We start from the raw sequence: 26859 nt of genomic DNA, 5'->3' as shown, positions 1-26859 counted from the left end.
CTGGGTAACAGAACCTGGTCCGAGCCACACAAGTCAACCCATCTTGGATTCCCCTAGGTCTCTAGTTTTCAGAAATGCACAGGTTTGGTAGGTTTCCCTAGGTGGCGGCTGAGCTACAGGCCAAAATCTACAGGTAGGCACTTAGCAAAAAACACCTCTGTTTTCCTTCACAAATTTGGATGTGTCCACGTTGCGCTTTGGGGCGTTTCCTGTCGCGGGCGCTAGGCCTACCCACACATGTGAGGTATCATTTTTATCGTGAGACGTGGGGGATAGCTGGGTGGAAGGAAATTCGTGGCTCCTCTCAGATTCCAGAACGTTCTGCCACAGAAATGTGAGGAACATGAGTTTTTTTAGCCACATTTTGAGGTTTGCAAAGGATTCTGGGTAACAGAACCTGGTCCGAGCCACACAAGTCACCCCATCTTGGATTCCCCTAGGTCTCTAGTTTTCAGAAATGCACAGGTTTGGTAGGTTTCCCTAGGTGACGGCTGAGCTACAGGCCAAAATCTACAGGTAGGCACTTTGCAAAAAACACCTCTGTTTTCATTCACCAATTTGGCTGTGTCCACGTTGCGCTTTGGGGCATTTCCTGTCACGGGCACTAGGCCTACCCACACAAGTGAGGTATCATTTTTATCGGGAGACGAGGGGGAACGCTGGGTGGAAGGAAATTCGTGGCTCCTCTCAGATTCCAGAACTTTCTGCCACAGAAATGTGAGGAACATGTGTTTTTTTAGCCAAATTTTGAGGTTTGCAAAGGATTCTGGGTAACAGAACCTGGTCCGAGCCACACAAGTCACCTCATCTTGGATTCCCCTAGGTCTCTAGTTTTCAGAAATGCACAGGTTTGGTGGGTTTCCCTAGGTGGCGGCTGAGCTACAGGCCAAAATCTACAGGTAAGCACTTTGCAAAAAACACCTCTGTTTTCCTTCACCAATTCGGCTATGTCCACGTTGCGCTTTGGGGCATTTCCTGTCACGGGCGCTAGGCCTACCCACACAAGTGAGGTATCATTTTTATCGGGAGACATGGGGGAACGCTGGGTGGAAGGAAATTCGTGGCTCCTCTCAGATTCCAGAACTTTCTGCCACAGAAATGTGAGAAACATGTGTTTTTTTAGCCAAATTTTGAGGTTTGCAAAGGATTCTGGGTAACAGAACCTGGTCCGAGCCACACAAGTCACCCCATCTTGGATTCCCCTAGGTCTCTAGTTTTCAGAAATGCACAGGTTTGGTAGGTTTCCCTAGGTGGCGGCTGAGCTACAGGCCAAAATTTACAGGTAGGCACTTTGCAAAAAACACCTCTGTTTTCCTTCACAAATTTGGATGTGTCCACGTTGCGGTTTGGGGCGTTTCCTGTCGCGGGCGCTAGGCCTACCCACACAAGTGAGGTATCATTTTTATCGGGAGACGTGGGGGAACGCTGGGTGGTAGGAAATTCGTGGCTCCTCTCAGATTCCAGAACTTTCTGCCACAGAAAGGAACATGTGTTTTTTTAGCCAAATTTTGAGGTTTGCAAAGGATTCTGGGTAACAGAACCTGGTCCGAGCCACACAAGTCAACCCATCTTGGATTCCCCTAGGTCTCTAGTTTTCAGAAATGCACAGGTTTGGTAGGTTTCCCTAGGTGGCGGCTGAGCTACAGGCCAAAATCTACAGGTAGGCACTTTGCAAAAAACACCTCTGTTTTCCTTCACAAATTTGGATGTGTCCACCTTGCGCTTTGGGGCGTTTCCTGTCGCGGGCGCTAGGCCTATCCACACATGTGAGGTATCATTTTTATCGTGAGACGTGGGGGAACGCTGGGTGGAAGGAAGTTCATGGCTCCTCTCAGATTCCAGAACGTTCTGCCACAGAAATGTGAGGAACATGTGTTTTTTTAGCCAAATTTTGAGGTTTGCAAAGGATTCTGGTTAACAGAACCTGGTCCGAGCCACACAAGTCACCCCATCTTTGATTCCCCTAGGTCTCTAGTTTTCAGAAATGCACAGGTTTGGTAGGTTTCCCTAGGTGGCGGCTGAGCTACAGGCCAAAATCTACAGGTAGGCACTTTGCAAAAAACACCTCTGTTTTCCTTCACAAATTTGGATGTGTCCACGTTGCGCTTTGGGGCGTTTCCTGTCACGGGCGCTAGGCCTATCCACACATGTGAGGTATCATTTTTATCGTGAGACGTGGGGGAACGCTGGGTGGAAGGAAATTCGTGGCTCCTCTCAGATTCCAGAACGTTCTGCCACAGAAATGTGAGGAACATGAGTTTTTTTAGCCAAATTTTGAGGTTTGCAAAGGATTCTGGGTAACAGAACCTGGTCCGAGCCACACAAGTCAACCCATCTTGGATTCCCCTAGGTCTCTAGTTTTCAGAAATGCACAGGGTTGGTAGGTTTCCCTAGGTGGCGGCTGAGCTACAGGCCAAAATCTACAGGTAGGCACTTAGCAAAAAACATCTCTGTTTTCCTTCACAAATTTGGATGTGTCCACGTTGCGCTTTAGGGCGTTTCCTGTCGCGGGCGCTAGGCCTACCCACACATGTGAGGTATCATTTTTATCGTGAGACGTGGGGGAACCCTGGGTGGAAGGAAATTCGTGGCTCCTTTCAGATTCCAGAACGTTCTGCCACAGAAATGTGAGGAACATGAGTTTTTTTAGCCAAATTTTGAGGTTTGCAAAGGATTCTGGGTAACAGAACCTGGTGCGAGCCGTACAAGTCACCCCATCTTGGATTCCCCTAGGTCTCTAGTTTTCAGAAATGCACAGGTTTGGTAGGTTTCCCTAGGTGGCGGCTGAGCAACAGGCCAAAATCTACAGGTAGGCACTTTGCAAAAAACACCTCTGTTTTCCTTCACCAATTTGGCTGTGTCCACGTTGCGCTTTGGGGCATTTCCTGTCACGGGCGCTAGGCCTACCCACACAAGTCACGTATCATTTTTATCGGGAGACGTGGGGGAACACTGGGTGGAAGGAAATTCGTGGCTCCTCTCATATTCCAGAACTTTCTGCCACAGAAATGTGAGGAACATGTGTTTTTTTAGCCAAATTTTGAGGTTTGCAAAGGATTCTGGGTAACAGAACCTGGTCCGAGCCACACAAGTCACCCCATCTTGGATTCCCCTAGGTCTCTAGTTTTCAGAAATGCACAGGTTTGGTAGGTTTCCCTAGGTGACGGCTGAGCTACAGGCCAAAATCTACAGGTAGGCACTTTGCAAAATACACCTCTGTTTTCCTTTACAAATTTGGATGTGTCCACGGTGCGCTTTGGGGCGTTTCCTGTCACGGGCGCTAGGCCTATCCACACATGTGAGGTATCATTTTTATCGTGAGACGTGGTGGAACGCTGGGTGGAAGGAAATTCGTAGCTCCTCTCAGATTCCAGAACGTTCTGCCACAGAAATGTGAGGAACATGAGTTTTTTTAGCCAAATTTTGAGGTTTGCAAAGGATTCTGGGTAACAGAAACTGGTCCGAGCCACACAAGTCAACCCATCTTGGATTCCCCTAGGTCTCTAGTTTTCAGAAATGCACAGGTTTGGTAGGTTTCCCTAGGTGGCGGCTGAGCTACAGGCCAAAATCTACAGGTAGGCACTTAGCAAAAAACACCTCTGTTTTCCTTCACAAATTTGGATGTGTCCACGTTGCGCTTTGGGGCGTTTCCTGTCGCGGGCGCTAGGCCTACCCACACATGTGAGGTATCATTTTTATCGTGAGACGTGGGGGAACGCTGGGTGGAAGGAAATTCGTGGCTCCTCTCAGATTCCAGAACGTTCTGCCACAGAAATGTGAGGAACATGAGTTTATTTAGCCAAATTTTGAGGTTTGCAAAGGATTCTATGTAACAGAACTTGGTCCGAGCCACACAAGTCACCCCATCTTGGATTCCCCTAGGTATCTAGTTTTCAGATATGCACAGGTTTGGTAGGTTTCCCTAGGTGGCGGCTGAGCTACAGGCCAAAATCTACAGGTAGGCACTTTGCAAAAAACACCTCTGTTTTCCTTCACCAATTTGGCTGTGTCCACGTTGCGCTTTGAGGCATTTCCTGTCACGGGCACTAGGCCTACCCCCACAAGTGAGGTATCATTTTTATCGGGAGACGTGGGGGAACGCTGGGTGGAAGGAAATTCGTGGCTCCTCTCAGATTCCAGACCTTTCTGCAACTGAAATGTGAGGAACATGTGTTTTTTTAGCCAAATTTTGAGGTTTGCAAAGGATTCTGGGTAACAGAACCTGGTCCGAGCCACACAAGTCACCCCATCTTGGATTTCCCTAGGTCTCTAGTTTTCAGAAATGCACAGGTTTGGTAGGTTTCCCTAGGTGGCGGCTGAGCTACAGGCCAAAATTTACAGGTAGGCACTTTGCAAAAAACACCTCTGTTTTCCTTCACAAATTTGGATGTGTCCACGTTGCGCTTTGGGGCGTTTCCTGTCGCGGGCGCTAGGCCTACCCACACATGTGAGGTATCATTTTTATCGTGAGACGTGGGGGAACGCTGGGTGGAAGGAAATTCGTGGCTCCTCTCAGATTCCAGAACTTTCTGCCACAGAAATGTGAGGAACATGAGTTTATTTAGCCAAATTTTGAGGTTTGCAAAGGATTCTGGGTAACATAACCTGGTCCGAGCCACACAAGTCACCCCATCTTGGATTCCCCTAGGTATCTAGTTTTCAGAAATGCACAGGTTTGGTAGGTTTCCCTAGGTGGCGGCTGAGCTACAAGCCAAAATCTACAGGTAGGCACTTTGCAAAAAACACCTCTGTTTTCCTTCACCAATTTGGCTGTGTCCACGTTGCGCTTTGGGGCATTTCCTGTCACGGGCGCTAGGCCTACCCACACATGTGAGGTATCATTTTTATCGGGAGACGTGGGGGAACGCTGGGTGGAAGGAAATTCGTGGCTCCTCTCAGATTCCAGAACTTTCTGCCACAGAAATGTGAGGAACATGTGTTTTTTTAGCCAAATTTTGAGGTTTGCAAAGGATTCTGGGTAACAGAACCTGGTCCGAGCCACACAAGTCACCCCATCTTGGATTCCCCTAGGTCTCTAGTTTTCAGAAATGCACAGGTTTGGTAGGTTTCCCTAGGTGGCGGCTGAGCTACAGGCCAAAATCTACAGGTAGGCACTTTGCAAAAAACACCTCTGTTTTCCTTCACCAATTTGGCTGTGTCCACGTTGCGCTTTGGGGCATTTCCTGTCACGGGCGCTAGGCCTACCCACACAAGTCACGTATCATTTTTATCGGGAGACGTGGGGGAACGCTGGGTGGAAGGAAATTCGTGGCTCCTCTCATATTCCAGAACTTTCTGCCACAGAAATGTGAGGAACATGTGTTTTTTTAGCCAAATTTTGAGGTTTGCAAAGGATTCTGGGTAACAGAACCTGGTCCGAGCCACACAAGTCACCCCATCTTGGATTCCCCTAGGTCTCTAGTTTTCAGAAATGCACAGGTTTGGTAGGTTTCCCTAGGTGACGGCTGAGCTACAGGCCAAAATCTACAGGTAGGCACTTTGCAAAAAACACCTCTGTTTTCCTTCACCAATTTGGCTGTGTCCACGTTGCGCTTTGGGGCATTTCCTGTCACGGGCACTAGGCCTACCCACACAAGTGAGGTATCATTTTTATCGGGAGACGAGGGGGAACGCTGGGTGGAAGGAAATTCGTGGCTCCTCTCAGATTCCAGAACTTTCTGCCACAGAAATGTGAGGAACATGTGTTTTTATAGCCAAATTTTGAGGTTTGCAAAGGATTCTGGGTAACAGAACCTGGTCCGAGCCACACAAGTCACCCCATCTTGGATTCCCCTAGGTCTCTAGTTTTCAGAAATGCACAGGTTTGGTGGGTTTCCCTAGGTGGCGGCTGAGCTACAGGCCAAAATCTACAGGTAGGCACTTTGCAAAAAACACCTCTGTTTTCCTTCACCAATTTGGCTATGTCCACGTTGCGCTTTGGGGCATTTCCTGTCACGGGCGCTAGGCCTACCCACACAAGTGAGGTATCATTTTTATCGGGAGACATGGGGGAACGCTGGGTGGAAGGAAATTCGTGGCTCCTCTCAGATTCCAGAACTTTCTGCCACAGAAATGTGAGAAACATGTGTTTTTTTAGCCAAATTTTGAGGTTTGCAAAGGATTCTGGGTAACAGAACCTGGTCCGAGCCACACAAGTCACCCCATCTTGGATTCCCCTAGGTCTCTAGTTTTCAGAAATGCACAGGTTTGGTAGGATTCCCTAGGTGGCGGCTGAGCTACAGGCCAAAATTTACAGGTAGGCACTTTGCAAAAAACACCTCTGTTTTCCTTCACAAATTTGGATGTGTCCACGTTGCGGTTTGGGGCGTTTCCTGTCGCGGGCGCTAGGCCTACCCACACAAGTGAGGTATCATTTTTATCGGGAGACGTGGGGGAACGCTGGGTGGTAGGAAATTCGTGGCTCCTCTCAGATTCCAGAACTTTCTGCCACAGAAAGGAACATGTGTTTTTTTAGCCAAATTTTGAGGTTTGCAAAGGATTCTGGGTAACAGAACCTGGTCCGAGCCACACAAGTCAACCCATCTTGGATTCCCCTAGGTCTCTAGTTTTCAGAAATGCACAGGTTTGGTAGGTTTCCCTAGGTGGCGGCTGAGCTACAGGCCAAAATCTACAGGTAGGCACTTTGCAAAAAACACCTCTGTTTTCCTTCACAAATTTGGATGTGTCCACCTTGCGCTTTGGGGCGTTTCCTGTCGCGGGCGCTAGGCCTATCCACACATATGAGGTATCATTTTTATCGTGAGACGTGGGGGAACGCTGGGTGGAAGGAAGTTCGTGGCTCCTCTCAGATTCCAGAACGTTCTGCCACAGAAATGTGAGGAACATGTGTTTTTTTAGCCAAATTTTGAGGTTTGCAAAGGATTCTGGGTAACAGAACCTGGTCCGAGCCACACAAGTCACCCCATCTTGGATTCCCCTAGGTCTCTAGTTTTCAGAAATGCACAGGTTTGGTAGGTTTCCCTAGGTGGCGGCTGAGCTACAGGCCAAAATCTACAGGTAGGCACTTTGCAAAAAACACCTCTGTTTTCCTTCACAAATTTGGATGTGTCCACGTTGCGCTTTGGGGCGTTTCCTGTCACGGGCGCTAGGCCTATCCACACATGTGAGGTATAATTTTTATCGTGAGACGTGGGGGAACGCTGGGTGGAAGGAAATTCGTGGCTCCTCTCAGATTCCAGAACGTTCTGCCACAGAAATATGAGGAACATGAGTTTTTTTAGCCAAATTTTGAGGTTTGCAAAGGATTCTGGGTAACAGAACCTGGTCCGAGCCACACAAGTCAACCCATCTTGGATTCCCCTAGGTCTCTAGTTTTCAGAAATGCACAGGGTTGGTAGGTTTCCCTAGGTGGCGGCTGAGCTACAGGCCAAAATCTACAGGTAGGCACTTAGCAAAAAACACCTCTGTTTTCCTTCACAAATTTGGATGTGTCCACGTTGCGCTTTGGGGCGTTTCCTGTCGCGGGCGCTAGGCCTACCCACACATGTGAGGTATCATTTTTATCGTGAGACGTGGGGGAACCCTGGGTGGAAGGAAATTCGTGGCTCCTCTCAGATTCCAGAACGTTCTGCCACAGAAATGTGAGGAACATGAGTTTTTTTAGCCAAATTTTGAGGTTTGCAAAGGATTCTGGGTAACAGAACCTGGTCCGAGCCATACAAGTCACCCCATCTTGGATTCCCCTAGGTCTCTAGTTTTCAGAAATGCACAGGTTTGGTAGGTTTCCCTAGGTGGCGGCTGAGCTACAGGCCAAAATCTACAGGTAGGCACTTTGCAAAAAACACCTCTGTTTTCCTTCACCAATTTGGCTGTGTCCACGTTGCGCTTTGGGGCATTTCCTGTCACGGGCGCTAGGCCTACCCACACAAGTCACATATCATGTTTATCGGGAGACGTGGGGGAACACTGGGTGGAAGGAAATTCGTGGCTCCTCTCATATTCCAGAACTTTCTGCCACAGAAATGTGAGGAACATGTGTTTTTTTAGACAAATTTTGAGGTTTGCAAAGGATTCTGGGTAACAGAACCTGGTCCGAGCCACACAAGTCACCCCATCTTGGATTCCCCTAGGTCTCTAGTTTTCAGAAATGCACAGGTTTGGTAGGTTTCCCTAGGTGACGGCTGAGCTACAGGCCAAAATCTACAGGTAGGCACTTTGCAAAAAACACCTCTTTTTTCCTTTACAAATTTGGATGTGTCCACGGTGCGCTTTGGGGCGTTTCCTGTCACGGGCGCTAGGCCTATCCACACATGTGAGGTATCATTTTTATCGTGAGACGTGGTGGAACGCTGGGTGGAAGGAAATTCGTAGCTCCTCTCAGATTCCAGAACGTTCTGCCACAGAAATGTGAGGAACATGAGTTTTTTTAGCCAAATTTTGAGGTTTGCAAAGGATTCTGGGTAACAGAAACTGGTCCGAGCCACACAAGTCAAACCATCTTGGATTCCCCTAGGTCTCTAGTTTTCAGAAATGCACAGGTTTGGTAGGTTTCCCTAGGTGACGGCTGAGCTACAGGCCAAAATCTACAGGTAGGCACTTTGCAAAAAACACCTCTGTTTTCCTTCACAAATTTGGATGTGTCCACAGTGCGCTTTGGGGCGTTTCCTGTCACGGGCGCTAGGCCTATCCACACATGTGAGGTATAATTTTTATCGTGAGATGTGGGGGAACGCTGGGTGGAAGGAAATTCGTGGCTCCTCTCAGATTCCAGAACGTTCTGCCACAGAAATGTGAGGAACATGAGTTTATTTAGCCAAATTTTGAGGTTTGCAAAGGATTCTATGTAACAGAACCTGGTCCGAGCCACACAAGTCACCCCATCTTGGATTCCCCTAGGTATCTAGTTTTCAGATATGCACAGGTTTGGTAGGTTTCCCTAGGTGGCGGCTGAGCTACAGGCCAAAATCTACAGGTAGGCACTTTGCAAAAAACACCTCTGTTTTCCTTCACCAATTTGGCTGTGTCCACGTTGCGCTTTGGGGCATTTCCTGTCACGGGCACTAGGCCTACCCCCACAAGTGAGGTATCATTTTTATCGGGAGACGTGGGGGAACGCTGGGTGGAAGGAAATTCGTGGCTCCTCTCAGATTCCAGACCTTTCTGCCACTGAAATGTGAGGAACATGTGTTTTTTTAGCCAAATTTTGAGGTTTGCAAAGGATTCTGGGTAACAGAACCTGGTCCGAGCCACACAAGTCACCCCATCTTGGATTTCCCTAGGTCTCTAGTTTTCAGAAATGCACAGGTTTGGTAGGTTTCCCTAGGTGGCGGCTGAGCTACAGGCCAAAATTTACAGGTAGGCACTTTGCAAAAAACACCTCTGTTTTCCTTCACAAATTTGGATGTGTCCACGTTGCGCTTTGGGGCGTTTCCTGTCGCGGGCGCTAGGCCTACCCACACATGTGAGGTATCATTTTTATCGTGAGACGTGGGGGAACGCTGGGTGGAAGGAAATTCGTGGCTCCTCTCAGATTCCAGAACTTTCTGCCACAGAAATGTGAGGAACATGAGTTTTTTTAGCCAAATTTTGAGGTTTGCAAAGGATTCTGGGTAACATAACCTGGTCCGAGCCACACAAGTCACCCCATCTTGGATTCCCCTAGGTATCTAGTTTTCAGAAATGCACAGCTTTGGTAGGTTTCCCTAGGTGGCGGATGAGCTACAACCCAAAATCTACAGGTAGGCACTTTGCAAAAAACACCTCTGTTTTCCTTCACCAATTTGGCTGTGTCCACGTTGCGCTTTGGGGCATTTCCTGTCACGGGCGCTAGGCCTACCCACACATGTGAGGTATCATTTTTATCGGGAGACGTGGGGGAACGCTGGGTGGAAGGAAATTCGTGGCTCCTCTCAGATTCCAGAACTTTCTGCCACAGAAATGTGAGGAACATGTGTTTTTTTAGCCAAATTTTGAGGTTTGCAAAGGATTCTGGGTAACAGAACCTGGTCCGAGCCACACAAGTCACCCCATCTTGGATTCCCCTAGGTCTCTAGTTTTCAGAAATGCACAGGTTTGGTAGGTTTCCCTAGGTGGCGGCTGAGCTACAGGCCAAAATCTACAGGTAGGCACTTTGCAAAAAACACCTCTGTTTTCCTTTACAAATTTGGATGTGTCCACGGTGCGCTTTGGGGCGTTTCCTGTCACGGGCGCTAGGCCTATCCACACATGTGAGGTATCATTTTTATCGTGAGACGTGGGGGAACGCTGGGTGGAAGGAAATTCGTAGCTCCTCTCAGATTCCAGAACGTTCTGCCACAGAAATGTGAGGAACATGAGTTTTTTTTGCCAAATTTTGAGGTTTGCAAAGGATTCTGGGTAACAGAACCTGGTCCGAGCCACACAAGTCAACCCATCTTGGATTCCCCTAGGTCTCTAGTTTTCAGAAATGCACAGGTTTTGTAGGTTTCCCTAGGTGGCGGCTGAGCTACAGGCCAAAATCTACAGGTAGGCACTTAGCAAAAAACACCTCTGTTTTCCTTCACCAATTTGGCTGTGTCCACGTTGCGCTTTGGGGCATTTCCTGTCACGGGCACTAGGCCTACCCCCACAAGTGAGGTATCATTTTTATCGGGAGACGTGGGGGAACGCTGGGTGGAAGGAAATTCGTGGCTCCTCTCAGATTCCAAACCTTTCTGCCACTGAAATGTGAGGAACATGTGTTTTTTTAGCCAAATTTTGAGGTTTGCAAAGGATTCTGGGTAACAGAACCTGGTCCGAGCCACACAAGTCACCCCATCTTGGATTTCCCTAGGTCTCTAGTTTTCAGAAATGCACAGGTTTGGTAGGTTTCCCTAGGTGGCGGCTCAGCTACAGGCCAAAATTTACAGGTAGGCACTTTGCAAAAAACACCTCTGTTTTCCTTCACAAATTTGGATGTGTCCACGTTGCGCTTTGGGGCGTTTCCTGTCGCGGGCGCTAGGCCTACCCACACATGTGAGGTATCATTTTTATCGTGAGACGTGGGGGAACGCTGGGTGGAAGGAAATTCGTGGCTCCTCTCAGATTCCAGAACTTTCTGCCACAGAAATGTGAGGAACATGAGTTTATTTAGCCAAATTTTGAGGTTTGCAAAGGATTCTGGGTAACATAACCTGGTCCGAGCCACACAAGTCACCCCATCTTGGATTCCCCTAGGTATCTAGTTTTCAGAAATGCACAGCTTTGGTAGGTTTCCCTAGGTGGCGGATGAGCTACAACCCAAAATCTACAGGTAGGCACTTTGCAAAAAACACCTCTGTTTTCCTTCACCAATTTGGCTGTGTCCACGTTGCGCTTTGGGGCATTTCCTGTCACGGGCGCTAGGCCTACCCACACATGAGGTATCATTTTTATCGGGAGACGTGGGGGAACGCTGGGTGGAAGGAAATTCGTGGCTCCTCTCAGATTCCAGAACTTTCTGCCACAGAAATGTGAGGAACATGTGTTTTTTTAGCCAAATTTTGAGGTTTGCAAAGGATTCTGGGTAACAGAACCTGGTCCGAGCCACACAAGTCACCCCATCTTGGATTCCCCTAGGTCTCTAGTTTTCAGAAATGCACAGGTTTGGTAGGTTTCCCTAGGTGGCGGCTGAGCTACAGGCCAAAATCTACAGGTAGGCACTTTGCAAAAAACACCTCTGTTTTCCTTTACAAATTTGGATGTGTCCACGGTGCGCTTTGGGGCGTTTCCTGTCACGGGCGCTAGGCCTATCCACACATGTGAGGTATCATTTTTATCGTGAGACGTGGGGGAACGCTGGGTGAAAGGAAATTCGTAGCTCCTCTCAGATTCCAGAACGTTCTGCCACAGAAATGTGAGGAACATGAGTTTTTTTAGCCAAATTTTGAGGTTTGCAAAGGATTCTGGGTAACAGAACCTGGTCCGAGCCACACAAGTCAACCCATCTTGGATTCCCCTAGGTCTCTAGTTTTCAGAAATGCACAGGTTTGGTAGGTTTCCCTAGGTGGCGGCTGAGCTACAGGCCAAAATCTACAGGTAGGCACTTAGCAAAAAACACCTCTGTTTTCCTTCACAAATTTGGATGTGTCCACGTTGCGCTTTGGGGCGTTTCCTGTCGCGGGCGCTAGGCCTACCCACGCATGTGAGGTATCATTTTTATCGTGAGACGTGGGGGAACGCTGGGTGGAAGGAAATTCGTGGCTCCTCTCAGATTCCAGAACGTTCTGCCACAGAAATGTGAGGAACATGAGTTTATTTAGCCAAATTTTGAGGTTTGCAAAGGATTCTGGGTAACAGAACCTGGTCCGAGCCACACAAGTCACCCCATCTTGGATTCCCCTAGGTATCTAGTTTTCAGATATGCACAGGTTTGGTAGGTTTCCCTAGGTGGCGGCTGAGCTACAAGCCAAAATTTACAGGTAGGCACTTTGCAAAAAACACCTCTGTTTTCCTTCACCAATTTGGCTGTGTCCACGTTGAGCTTTGGGGCATTTCCTGTCACGGGCACTAGGCCTACCCCCACAAGTGAGGTATCATTTTTATCGGGAGACGTGGGGGAACGCTGGGTGGAAGGAAATTCGTGGCTCCTCTCAGATTCCAGACCTTTCTGCCACTGAAATGTGAGGAACATGTGTTTTTTTAGCCAAATTTTGAGGTTTGCAAAGGATTCTGAGTAACAGAACCTGGTCCGAGCCACACAAGTCACCCCATCTTGGATTTCCCTAGGTCTCTAGTTTTCAGAAATGCACAGGTTTGGTAGGTTTCCCTAGGTGGCGGCTGAGCTACAGGCCAAAATCTACAGGTAGGCACTTTGCAAAAAACACCTCTGTTTTCCTTCACAAATTTGGATGTGTCCACGTTGCGCTTTGGGGCGTTTCCTGTCGCGGGCGCTAGGCCTACCCACACAAGTGAGGTATCATATTTATCGGGAGACGTGGGGGAACGCTGGGTGGTAGGAAATTCGTGGCTCCTCTCAGATTCCAGAACTTTCTGCCACAGAAATGTAAGGAACATGTGTTTTTTTAGCCAAATTTTGAGGTTTGCAAAGGATTCTGGGTAACAGAACCTGGTCCGAGCCACACAGGTCACCCCATCTTGGATTCCCCTAGGTCTCTAGTTTTCAGAAATGCACAGGGTTGGTAGGTGGCGGCTGAGCTACAGGCCAAAATCTACAGGTAGGCACTTTGCAAAAAACACCTCTGTTTTCCTTCACAAATTTGGATGTGTCCACGTTGCGGTTTGGGGCGTTTTCTGTCGCTGGCGCTAGGCCTACCCACACAAGTGAGGTATCATTTTTATCGGGAGACGTGGGGGAACGCTGGGTGGAAGGAAATTCGTGGTTCCTCTCAGATTCCAGAACTTTCTGCCACAGAAATGTGAGGAACATGAGTTTATTTAGCCAAATTTTGAGGTTTGCAAAGGATTCTGGGTAACATAACCTGGTCCGAGCCACACAAGTCACCCCATCTTGGATTCCCCTAGGTATCTAGTTTTCAGATATGCACAGGTTTGGTAGGTTTCCCTAGGTGGCGGCTGAGCTACAAGCCAAAATTTACAGGTAGGCACTTTGCAAAAAACACCTCTGTTTTCCTTCACCAATTTGGCTGTGTCCACGTTGAGCTTTGGGGCATTTCCTGTCACGGGCACTAGGCCTACCCCCACAAGTGAGGTATCATTTTTATCGGGAGACGTGGGGGAACGCTGGGTGGAAGGAAATTCGTGGCTCCTCTCAGATTCCAGACCTTTCTGCCACTGAAATGTGAGGAACATGTGTTTTTTTAGCCAAATTTTGAGGTTTGCAAAGGATTCTGAGTAACAGAACCTGGTCCGAGCCACACAAGTCACCCCATCTTGGATTTCCCTAGGTCTCTAGTTTTCAGAAATGCACAGGTTTGGTAGGTTTCCCTAGGTGGCGGCTGAGCTACAGGCCAAAATCTACAGGTAGGCACTTTGCAAAAAACACCTCTGTTTTCCTTCACAAATTTGGATGTGTCCACGTTGCGCTTTGGGGCGTTTCCTGTCGCGGGCGCTAGGCCTACCCACACAAGTGAGGTATCATTTTTATCGGGAGACGTGGGGGAACGCTGGGTGGTAGGAAATTCGTGGCTCCTCTCAGATTCCAGAACTTTCTGCCACAGAAAGGAACATGTGTTTTTTTAGCCAAATTTTGAGGTTTGCAAAGGATTCTGGGTAACAGAACCTGGTCCGAGCCACACAAGTCACCCCTTCTTGGATTCCCCTAGGTCTCTAGTTTTCAGAAATGCACAGGTTTGGTAGGTTTCCCTAGGTGGCGGCTGAGCTACAGGCCAAAATCTACAGGTAGGCACTTTGCAAAAAACACCTCTGTTTTCCTTCACAAATTTGGATGTGTCCACCTTGCGCTTTGGGGCGTTTCCTGTCGTGGGCGCTAGGCCTATCCACACATGTGAGGTATCATTTTTATCGTGAGACGTGGGGGAACGCTGGGTGGAAGGAAGTTTGTGGCTCCTCTCAGATTCCAGAACGTTCTGCCACAGAAATGTGAGGAACATGTGTTTTTTTAGCCAAATTTTGAGGTTTGCAAAGGATTCTGGGTAACAGAACCTGGTCCGAGCCACACAAGTCACCCCATCTTGGATTCCCCTAGGTATCTAGTTTTCAGAAATGCACAGGTTTGGTAGGTTTCCCTAGGTGGCGGATGAGCTACAAGCCAAAATCTACAGGTAGGCACTTTGCAAAAAAACACCTCTGTTTTCCTTCACCAATTTGGCTGTGTCCACGTTGCGCTTTGGGGCATTTCCTGTCACGGGCGCTAGGCCTACCCACACAAGTGAGGTATCATTTTTATCGGGAGACGTGGGGGAACGCTGGGTGGTAGGAAATTCGTGGCTCCTCTCAGATTCCAGAACTTTCTGCCACAGAAATGTAAGGAACATGTGTTTTTTTAGCCAAATTTTGAGGTTTGCAAAGGATTCTGGGTAACAGAACCTGGTCCGAGCCACACAGGTCACCCCATCTTGGATTCCCCTAGGTCTCTAGTTTTCAGAAATGCACAGGGTTGGTAGGTGGCGGCTGAGCTACAGGCCAAAATCTACAGGTAGGCACTTTGCAAAAAACACCTCTGTTTTCCTTCACAAATTTGGATGTGTCCACGTTGCGGTTTGGGGCGTTTTCTGTCGCTGGCGCTAGGCCTACCCACACAAGTGAGGTATCATTTTTATCGGGAGACGTGGGGGAACGCTGGGTGGAAGGAAATTCGTGGCTCCTCTCAGATTCCAGAACTTTCTGCCACAGAAATGTGAGGAACATGTGTTTTTTTAGCCAAATTTTGAGGTTTGCAAAGGATTCTGGGTAACAGAACCTGGTCCGAGCCACACAAGCCACCCCATCTTGGATTCCCCTAGGTATCTAGTTTTCAGAAATGCACAGCTTTGGTAGGTTTCCCTAGGTGGCGGATGAGCTACAACCCAAAATCTACAGGTAGGCACTTTGCAAAAAACACCTCTGTTTTCCTTCACAAATTTGGATGTGTCCACGTTGCGGTTTGGGGCGTTTCCTGTCGCGGGCGCTAGGCCTACCCACACAAGTGAGGTATCATTTTTATCGGGAGACGTGGGGGAACGCTGGGTGGTAGGAAATTCGTGGCTCCTCTCAGATTCCAGAACTTTCTGCCACAGAAAGGAACATGTGTTTTTTTAGCCAAATTTTGAGGTTTGCAAAGGATTCTGGGTAACAGAACCTGGTCCGAGCCACACAAGTCACCCCATCTTGGATTCCCCTAGGTCTCTAGTTTTCAGAAATGCACAGGTTTGGTAGGTTTCCCTAGGTGGCGGCTGAGCTACAGGCCAAAATCTACAGGTAGGCACTTTGCAAAAAACACCTCTGTTTTCCTTCACAAATTTGGATGTGTCCACGTTGCGCTTTGGGGCGTTTCCTGTCACGGGCGCTAGGCCTATCCACACATGTGAGGTATAATTTTTATCGTGAGACGTGGGGGAACGCTGGGTGGAAGGAAATTTGTGGCTCCTCTCAGATTCCAGAACGTTCTGCCACAGAAATGTGAGGAACATGAGTTTCTTTAGCCAAATTTTGAGGTTTGCAAAGGATTCTGGGTAACAGAACCTGGTCCGAGCCACACAAGTCAACCCATCTTGGATTCCCCTAGGTCTCTAGTTTTCAGAAATGCACAGGTTTGGTAGGTTTCCCTAGGTGGCGGCTGAGCTACAGGCCAAAATCTACAGGTAGGCACTTAGCAAAAAACACCTCTGTTTTCCTTCACAAATTTGGATGTGTCCACGTTGCGCTTTGGGGCGTTTCCTGTCGCGGGCGCTAGGCCTACCCACACATGTGAGGTATCATTTTTATCGTGAGACGTGGGGGAACGCTGGGTGGAAGGAAATTCGTGGCTCCTCTCAGATTCCAAAACGTTCTGCCACAGAAATGTGAGGAACATGAGTTTATTTAGCCAAATTTTGAGGTTTGCAAAGGATTCTGGGTAACAGAACCTGGTCCGAGCCACACAAGTCACCCCATCTTGGATTCCCCTAGGTATCTAGTTTTCAGAAATTTACAGGTTTGGTAGGTTTCCCTAGGTGGCGGCTGAGCTACAAGCCAAAATCTACAGGTAGGCACTTTGCAAAAAACACCTCTGTTTTCCTTCAGAAATTTGGATGTGTCCACGTTGCGGTTTGGGGCGTTTCCTGTCGCGGGCCCTAGGCCTACCCACACAAGTGAGGTATCATTTTTATCGGGAGACGTGGGGGAACGCTGGGTGGTAGGAAATTCGTGGCTCCTCTCAGATTCCAGAACTTTCTGCCACAGAAAGGAACATGTGTTTTTTAAGCCAAATTTTGAGGTTTGCAAAGGATTCTGGGTAACAGAACCTGGTCCGAGCCACACAAGTCACCCCATCTTGGATTCCCCTAGGTCTCTAGTTTTCAGAAATGCACAGGTTTGGTAGGTTTCCCTAGGTGGCGGCTGAGCTACAGGCCAAAATCTACAGGTAGGCACTTTGCAAAAAACACCTCTGTTTTCCTTCACAAATTTGGATGTGTCCACCTTGCGCTTTGGGGCGTTTCCTGTCGCGGGCGCTAGGCCTATCCACACATGTGAGGTATCATTTTTATCGTGAGACGTGGGGGAACGCTGGGTGGAAGGAAGTTCGTGGCTCCTCTCAGATTCCAGAACGTTCTGCCACAGAAATGTGAGGAACATGTGTTTTTTTAGCCAAATGTTGAGGTTTGCAAAGGATTCTGGGTAACAGAACCTGGTCCGAGCCACACAAGTCACCCCATCTTGGATTCCCCTAGGTCTCTAGTTTTCAGAAATGCACAGGTTTGGTAGGTTTCCCTAGGTGGCGGCTGAGCTACAGGCCAAAATCTACAGGTAGGCACTTTGCAAAAAACACCTCTGTTTTCCTTCACAAATTTGGATGTGTCCACGTTGCGCTTTGGGGCGTTTCCTGTCACGGGCGCTAGCCCTATCCACACATGTGAGGTATCATTTTTATCGTGAGACGTGGGGGAACGCTGAGTGGAAGGAAATTCGTGGCTCCTCTCAGATTCCAGAACGTTCTGCCACAGAAATGTGAGGAACATGAGTTTTTTTTGCCAAATTTTGAGGTTTGCAAAGGATTCTGGGTAACAGAACCTGGTCCGAGCCACACAAGTCAACCCATCTTGGATTCCCCTAGGTCTCTAGTTTTCAGAAATGCACAGGTTTGGTAGGTTTCCCTAGGTGGCGGCTGAGCTACAGGCCAAAATGTACAGGTAGGCACTTAGCAAAAAACACCTCTGTTTTCCTTCACAAATTTGGATGTGTCCACGTTGCGCTTTGGGGCGTTTCCTGTCGCGGGCGCTAGGCCTACCCACACATGTGAGGTATCATTTTTATCGTGAGACGTGGGGGAACGCTGGGTGGAAGGAAATTCGTGGCTCCTCTCAGATTCCAGAACGTTCTGCCACAGAAATGTGAGGAACATGAGTTTTTTTAGCCAAATTTTGAGGTTTGCAAAGGATTCTGGGTAACAGAACCTGGTCCGAGCCACACAAGTCACCCCATCTTGGATTCCCCTAGGTCTCTAGTTTTCAGAAATGCACAGGTTTGGTAGGTTTCCCTAGGTGGCGGCTGAGCTACCGGCCAAAATCTACAGGTAGGCACTTTGCAAAAAACACCTCTGTTTTCCTTCACCAATTTGGCTGTGTCCACGTTGCGCTTTGGGGCATTTCCTGTCACGGGCGCTAGGCCTACCCACACAAGTCACATATCATTTTTATCGGGAGACGTGGGGGAACGCTGGGTGGAAGGAAATTCGTGGCTCCTCTCATATTCCAGAACTTTCTGCCACAGAAATGTGAGGAACATGTGTTTTTTTAGCCAAATTTTGAGGTGTGCAAAGGATTCTGGGTAACAGAACCTGGTCCGAGCCACACAAGTCACCCCATCTTGGATTCCCCTAGGTCTCTAGTTTTCAGAAATGCACAGGTTTGGTAGGTTTCCCTAGGTGACGGCTGAGCTACAGGCCAAAATCTACAGGTAGGCACTTTGCAAAAAACACCTCTGTTTTCCTTTACAAATTTGGATGTGTCCACGGTGCGCTTTGGGGCGTTTCCTGTCACGGGCGCTAGGCCTATCCACACATGTGAGGTATCATTTTTATCGTGAGACGTGGGGGAACGCTGGGTGGAAGGAAATTCGTAGCTCCTCTCAGATTCCAGAACGTTCTGCCACAGAAATGTGAGGAACATGAGTTTTTTTAGCCAAATTTTGAGGTTTGCAAAGGATTCTGGGTAACAGAACCTGGTCCGAGCCACACAAGTCAACCCATCTTGGATTCCCCTAGGTCTCTAGTTTTCAGAAATGCCCAGGTTTGGTAGGTTTCCCTAGGTGGCGGCTGAGCTACAGGCCAAAATCTACAGGTAGGCACTTAGCAAAAAACACCTCTGTTTTCCTTCACAAATTTGGATGTGTCCACGTTGCGCTTTGGGGCGTTTCCTGTCGCGGGCGCTAGGCCTACCCACACATGTGAGGTATCATTTTTATCGTGAGATGTGGGGGAACGCTGGGTGGAAGGAAATTCGTGGCTCCTCTCAGATTCCAGAACGTTCTGCCACAGAAATGTGAGGAACATGAGTTTATTTAGCCAAATTTTGAGGTTTGCAAAGGATTCTGGGTAACAGAACCTGGTCCGAGCCACACAAGTCACCCCATCTTGGATTCCCCAAGGTATCTAGTTTTCAGATATGCATAGGTTTGGTAGGTTTCCCTAGGTGGCGGCTGATCTACAAGCCAAAATTTACAGGTAGGCACTTTGCAAAAAACACCTCTGTTTTCCTTCACCAATTTGGCTGTGTCCACGTTGCGCTTTGGGGCATTTCCTGTCACGGGCACTAGGCCTACCCCCACAAGTGAGGTATCATTTTTATCGGGAGACGTGGGGGAACGCTGGGTGGAAGGAAATTCGTGGCTCCTCTCAGATTCCAGACCTTTCTGCCACTGAAATGTGAGGAACATGTGTTTTTTTAGCCAAATTTTGAGGTTTGCAAAGGATTCTGGGTAACAGAACCTGGTCCGAGCCACACAAGTCACCCCATCTTGGATTCCCCTAGGTCTCTAGTTTTCAGAAATGCACAGGTTTGGTAGGTTTCCCTAGGTGGCGGCTGAGCTACAGGCCAAAATCTACAGGTAGGCACTTTGCAAAAAACACCTCTGTTTTCCTTCACAAATTTGGATGTGTCCACCTTGCGCTTTGGGGCGTTTCCTGTCGCGGGCGCTAGGCCTATCCACACATGTGAGGTATCATTTTTATCGTGAGACGTGGAGGAACGCTGGGTGGAAGGAAGTTCGTGGCTCCTCTCAGATTCCAGAACGTTCTGCCACAGAAATGTGAGGAACATGTGTTTTTTTAGCCAAATTTTGAGGTTTGCAAAGGATTCTGGGTAACAGAACCTGGTCCGAGCCACACAAGTCAACCCATCTTGGATTCCCCTAGGTCTCTAGTTTTCAGAAATGCACAGGTTTGGTAGGTTTCCCTAGGTGGCGGCTGAGCTAAAGGCCAAAATCTACTGGTAGGCACTTAGCATAAAACACCTCTGTTTTCCTTCACAAATTTGGATGTGTCCACGTTGCGCTTTGGGGCGTTTCCTGTCGCGGGCGCTAGGCCTACCCACACATGTGAGGTATCATTTTTATTGTGAGACGTGGGGGAACGCTGGGTGGAAGGAAATTCGTGGCTCCTCTCAGATTCCAGAACGTTCTGCCACAGAAATGTGAGGAACATGAGTTTATTTAGCCAAATTTTGAGGTTTGCAAAGGATTCTGGGTAACAGAACCTGGTCCGAGCCACACAAGTCACCCCATCTTGGATTCCCCTAGGTCTCTAGTTTTCAGAAATGCACAGATTTGGTAGGTTTCCCTAGGTGGCGGCTGAGCTACAGGCCAAAATCTACAGGTAGGCACTTTGCAAAAAAACACCTCTGTTTTCCTTCACCAATTTGGCTGTGTCCACGTTGCGCTTTGGGGCATTTCCTGTCACGGGCGCTAGGCCTACCCACACAAGTGAGGTATCATTTTTATCGGGAGACGTGGGGGAACGCTGGGTGGAAGGAAATTCGTGGCTCCTCTCAGATTCCAGAACTTTCTGCCACAGAAATGTGAGGAACATGTGTTTTTTTAGCCAAATTTTGAGGTTTGCAAAGGATTCTGGGTAACATAACCTGGTCCGAGCCACACAAGTCACCCCATCTTGGATTCCCCTAGGTCTCTAGCTTTCAGAAATGCACAGGTTTGGTAGGTTTCCCTAGGTGGCGGCTGAGCTACAGGCCAAAATCTACAGGTAGGCACTTTGCAAAAAACACCTCTGTTTTCCTTCACCAATTTGGCTGTGTCCACGTTGCGCTTTGGGGCATTTCCTGTCACGGGCGCTAGGCCTACCCACACAAGTCAGGTATCATTTTTATCGGGAGACGTGGGGGAACGCTGGGTGGAAGGAAATTCGTGGCTCCTCTCAGATTCCAGAACTTTCTGCCACAGAAATGTGAGGAACATGTGTTTTTTTAGCCAAATTTTGAGGTTTGCAAAGGATTCTGGGTAACAGAACCTGGTCCGAGCCACACAAGTCACCCCATCTTGGATTCCCCTAGGTCTCTAGTTTTCAGAAATGCACAGGTTTGGTGGGTTTCCCTAGGTGGCGGCTGAGCTACAGGCCTAAATCTACAGGTAGGCACTTTGCAAAAAACACCTCTGTTTTCCTTCACCAATTTGGCTGTGTCCACGTTGCGCTTTGGGGCATTTCCTGTCACGGGCGCTAGGCCTACCCACACAAGTGAGGTATCATTTTTATCGGGAGACGTGGGGGAACGCTGGGTGGAAGGAAATTCGTGGCTCCTCTCAGATTCCAGAACTTTCTGCCACAGAAATGTGAGGAACATGTGTTTTTTTAGCCAAATTTTGAGGTTTGCAAAGGATTCTGGGTAACAGAAACTGGTCCGAGCCACACAAGTCACCCCATCTTGGATTCCCCTAGGTCTCTAGTTTTCAGAAATGCACAGGTTTGGTAGGTTTCCCTAGGTGGCGGCTGAGCTACAAGCCAAAATCTACAGGTAGGCACTTTGCAAAAAACACCTCTGTTTTCCTTCACAAATTTGGATATGTCCACGTTGCGCTTGGGGGCGTTTTCTGTCGCAGACGCTAGGCCTACCCACACAAGTGAGGTATCATTTTTATCGGGAGACGTGGGGGAACGCTGGGTGGAAGGAAATTCGTGGCTCCTCTCAGATTCCAGAACTTTCTGCCACAGAAATGTGAGGAACATGTGTTTTTTTAGCCAAATTTTGAGGTTTGCAAAGGATTCTGGGTAACAGAACCTGGTCCGAGCCACACAAGTCACCCCATCTTGGATTTCCCTAGGTCTCTAGTTTTCAGAAATGCACAGGTTTGGTAGGTTTCCCTAGGTGGCGGCTGAGCTAGAGGCCAAAATCTACAGGTAGGCACTTTGCTAAAAACAGCTCTGTTTTCTGTGATGTGTCCACGTTGTGTTTTGGGGCATATCCTGTTGCGGGCGCTAGGCCTACCCACACAAGTGAGGTATCATTTTTATTGCGAGACTTGGGGGAACATAGAATAGCAAAACAAGTGTTATTGCCCCTTGTCTTTCTCTACATTTTTTCCTTCCAAATGTAAGACAGTGTGTAAAAAAGACATCTATTTGAGAAATGCCCTGTAATTCACATGCTAGTATGGGCACCCCGGAATTCAGAGATGTGCAAATAACCACTGCTTCTCAACACCTTATCTTGTGCCCATTTTGGAAATACAAAGGTTTTCTTGATAGCTATTTTTTACTCTTATATTTCAGCAAATGAATTGCTGTATACCCGGCATAGATTGAAAACCCACTACAGGGTGCAGGTCATTTATTGGCTCTGGGTACCTAGAGTTCTTTATGAACCTATAAGCCCTATATATCCCCGCAACCAGAAGAGTCCAGCAGACGTAACGGTATATTGCTTTCGAAAATCGGACATTGCTGGAAAAAGTTACAGAGTAAAACGTAGAGTAAAATTGATGTTTTTTTCACCTCAATTTAAATATTTTTCTTTTTCAGTTGTTATTTTCTGTAGGAAACCCTTGTAGGATCTACACAAATGACCCCTTGCTGAATTCAGATTATTGTCTACTTTTCAAAAATGTTGCGGTTTCTGGGATCCAGCGTTGGTTTCATGCCCATTTCTGTCACTGACTGGAAGGAGGCTGAAAGCACAAACAATCGTAAAAATGGGGTATGTCCCAGTAAAATGCCAAAATTGTGTTGAAAAATTGGGTTTTCTGATTCAAGTCTGCCTGTTCCTGAAAGCTGGGAAGCTGGTGATTTTATCACCGCAAACCCTTTGTTGATGCCCTTTGCAGGGAAAAAACCACAAGCCTTCTTCTGCAGCCCATTTTTCCCATTTTTTTGAAAAAAACAACATTTTCACTGTTTTTTTGGCTAATTTCTTGGCCTCCTTCTGGGGAACCCACAAAGTCTGGGTACCTCTAGAATCCCTAGGATGTTGGAAAAAAAGGACGCAAATTTGGCGTGGGTAGCTTATGTGCACAAAAAGTTATGAGGGCCTAAGCGCGATCTGCTCCAAATAGCCAAAAAAAGGCTCGGCACAGGAGGGGGAAAAGGCCTGGCAGCGAAGGGGTTAATGTTTTCCACAATTTCGTTTCTCTATTTTCTGCATTTCTGATTCTTAGTTTGTCAAAGTAATATGATGAAAGATAAGCAAACATACATACATGCAATCTCCCATACCACGTAAAACACCTTTACAGTGTTTTTCTTACAATTTCAAAACTGCTGTGGTTCAAACGTCAGATACACTTCTGGGTATCTGATTCGCTATTGGGTGCTGAGCTTATTTTTCTCCCAGTCCGATTCGGGTTAAAATAGCAAGGGGGGGGTCATTGAAGGTCAATTTTAAATGCACATGAGTGAACTAAAACTAATCAAGAGATGATTAATTTAGTTTACTAAATCGAAATACAGAATAACATGTAGAATAATGTGCAGAGTATTGTATGGAAGGATGAATAACTCATATAAATCGTGCAAATTCTGAAAATCACTCATTTTCCTAAATCTAAGTGTGAAATAACATGGGCATACATGTACGTAATTGGATAACCATATTGCTAGTTAACATATCATTAAGCACAATTAAATGAATATGAATTTTTGGCATCAATTTCCCCATCGGATGGCTCTGGGAAACATCACACAAAACATCTACCATTTCCTTTCATGACACCTTTCCAAAACCGTTTGCTGTCTGTTGTTGCTGACGTCTAGATTCCTCACATCCCTCTAACTCAGCAGAGGTAAAACACTGTGGGCCTGATTCACAAAGGGCCTCCGCACTCGTGGTGGAGGCTCCGCAGTTGCAGGTGTGTGGGGGGTGGGTGTCCACATTTGGTGCGAAATCTCCGCATTGAGACTTCTCAGTGTGGAAATGTTGCCCCGAGTACGGAGACTCACCCAAAATTGCGGGGCCTTTGGCACGAGCGCGGAGGCTCTTTGTGAATCAGGGCCTGTATCTCCTCCAATTCTGTTTCTTCTGCCGTTCTTTTCACCTCATCACCGTCAGCTGAATTCTTTCCAACTTTCTTGTCTCAGCCATTCTCTCCCTTTTTCACCAGAAGCAAAGCATAAAACTCTAATAATTAATAAGCCTACTACCAGGCCTACTAACTCATTCACCTACAGCTCAGAAACCTTTCCCAACTGATTCCCATGCATCAGTCTCACCTGGCACTTTCAAGTCCTTTTATAGAGCTGTCGACATACTTGTTCCTCTCCTTGCTCTTATCTGGAACAGTTGTGCAGCATTGCTGAATTTCAAAAATCTACAAACTCCACTCTCTTCTGTAAGCAAAATGTCTAAAGCAAGCCAATAATGAAGAACAATGGCTCTCTTTGCCACTAATTCTGAATTAAGGGCATTCAGTGCTCATGCCGTGTCAGCTGCCAGCCTGTTGAACAATGTGGACAACATTCTAATTTTCACATCATTCAATATCACATCTACAGAAGGAATTAAGGCTAAAAAAAATGTCACCTGCTAATTTTGTTGCACTATGAACAATTCTCACATGTTTGACCTTGCCCTTAGTAGCGTGGCTAGTCTTTGAAATCTCAGTAATCTGTTCCGTTCTTGCCTTTGGTTCTCTCATAAAATCCTTTTTATCCCTGTTCATCTTACAAGTAAGATTTCCCTCAAGATTAGACAATGTAGTATCACCATCCATAAATTATCCCTTTTCATTTACACTTGCAACTGCAGCATACAGGATCAATACTTTAAACATAGGTACCCTAACCATAGGTTTGTCAACCTTTGCAAAAATGTAAGCAAGAGTGTACCTTGTCTATCAAATAAACTAGTGGTCATACTACAAGTTAGGAGGGTACGATAATGGGATATGCTAACAACTCATACTACCAGCAACTGGTGTTGGCAAATAAGTGCATAAATAGCATCCCTTAGCATCCATTACCCGTGAGAAACCATGCAACAACCTAAAGAAAACATGTTTTGAAAAAAATCCCTCAGTCCCTTCAGCATGCAGAATCTCTAAATAAAACTCTTGCTGCTGTTCCCTATCATTTAAAAAATGCTATTCGGCTACAGGCAAAGGGGTAGATTTTTTTCCCGGAATGGCTAGCTCTGCAGGGGGAACACAAACATATTGCTTATACGTGTATCATCAAAACAATAGAAATGATAGCTATTATGACCAATATTGCTCTAAACTGATTTGGTGACAACCTAGTTATGATTTCTTCTAAATTAGAAAGGGCAAAACACAAAATTCAAAAATAACACACAGCTAACTATCTACAAATGTTTCCTAATACATGCAAAATGGCTGGCTTGTCCACGATGAATATCAAATTCAACTATTTCAGAGTCAATACCTAACCGTACACCTGTCTTCTTTTAAAATGACAAACCTAATCTTATACAGAAGCCTTCGGTCTAAGGATCATCATAAAGGTCAGTTTAGAATGTCAGTCTTTTAGAAGTGTCCGATGACTTAAGTTCAACAAAAAGCAGGATTCAGTCAAAGTGAAAATGTGTCAGGTTTGATCATGCAGGTTTCTTAAAAACAGTTTGTCGGTCATCAGTCTCATACATTCTCAAGTCAGCTTCCCTCTTGGCAAAGTATGCCCATTGAGGAGATAGGTACCTTTGACTAGGCACTCATGTTGCTTTGATCTTTTTGACAAGGACATTTCACTGTCACTTTGCCCACTGGTCTCTGTCTCCATGTTGGTAATATCTGAAATGTGTTCTTCAAACACTGATACTCTCTGTCTCTCTCCTCTCTTTGGCTACCTTTCACTTCTTGGCCCCTCTCTGGTCACACGGCTTGTACCTTCTCCAAGCTCAGCATTTGCCCTTACAGCTTCTTTGGTTTGGTCACTGTGCCTACTCATAGCTTATTCACCACAGGCCCTGCTCCTGACTCAAGTTCACCATGAGACACCTGAACTCACTGTTCGTCTGTCCCCTCTGAGTTCTCAGGTTGCACCGAGTTTGGCCACTGCGCCTCAGTAGTGGTTGTCATAATTTTTTCTCCAGCTTGCCTCACTCTCCTGGTGCATAATGACTAAATCCAGTTTAGATGATCTCCACATTTAAAAGCAGTGTTTGTGACCAGAATGACTTGGTAGAGGGCATGCCATCTAAAATCCAGGTATGACTTCCTTACATGCTTCATCAAAACCCAGTCGCCAGAACTGAGGTCATGGCACTTCTCTTGCCTTGCAAGGGGAGTCACCAATTCAACCTGGTGAGAGACAGAATGAATCACATCAGCCAGGCCTTTTCAGTAGTCTAAGACCATGCCATCTGTAATATTCACAAGTGCAGTTGCAGGAACAGCAGGGAGTCTCATGGCTCTGCCCATGAGGATTTCATGGGGGTACAAGTCTGTCCTCCGATCTGGGATACTTCTCAAACTCATCAACACCGCTGGAAGAGAATCAAGCCATTTCAGAGACATGAATGAACACACCTTGGCCAGATAGGATTATAGCTTCCTGTTTATATGCTCCACAAAGCATTGAACATCAGGTCTATCACAGCAGTGGAACCTCTAATCCACCTGCAAAGCTGCACACAAAAGTTTCATCGCCTCATTCTTGAAGTGACTGCCACAATCTGATTTAAGAGAAACCAGGATCCCAAAAAGGGGGATAACTCTCTGAGCAACAGTTTGGCCACCGTAAGACTGTCATTTCTCCTAATCGTGTAGGCCTCCACTCCTGACCGCTCAAGAAAATTGAGTTGCATGTGATTAAAGGGACCACCTGACTTGCCTTTGTGGCTTGCAAGGACTGGGCTTCTCCTGTCTGCAGTTAGCAGTTGGCAGGTAGCA

This window comes from Pleurodeles waltl, chromosome 1_2 (genome assembly GCF_031143425.1).
Source record: "Pleurodeles waltl isolate 20211129_DDA chromosome 1_2, aPleWal1.hap1.20221129, whole genome shotgun sequence".
NCBI lineage: Eukaryota > Metazoa > Chordata > Amphibia > Caudata > Salamandridae > Pleurodeles > Pleurodeles waltl.
Note: the sequence above shows the minus strand (reverse complement) of the source record.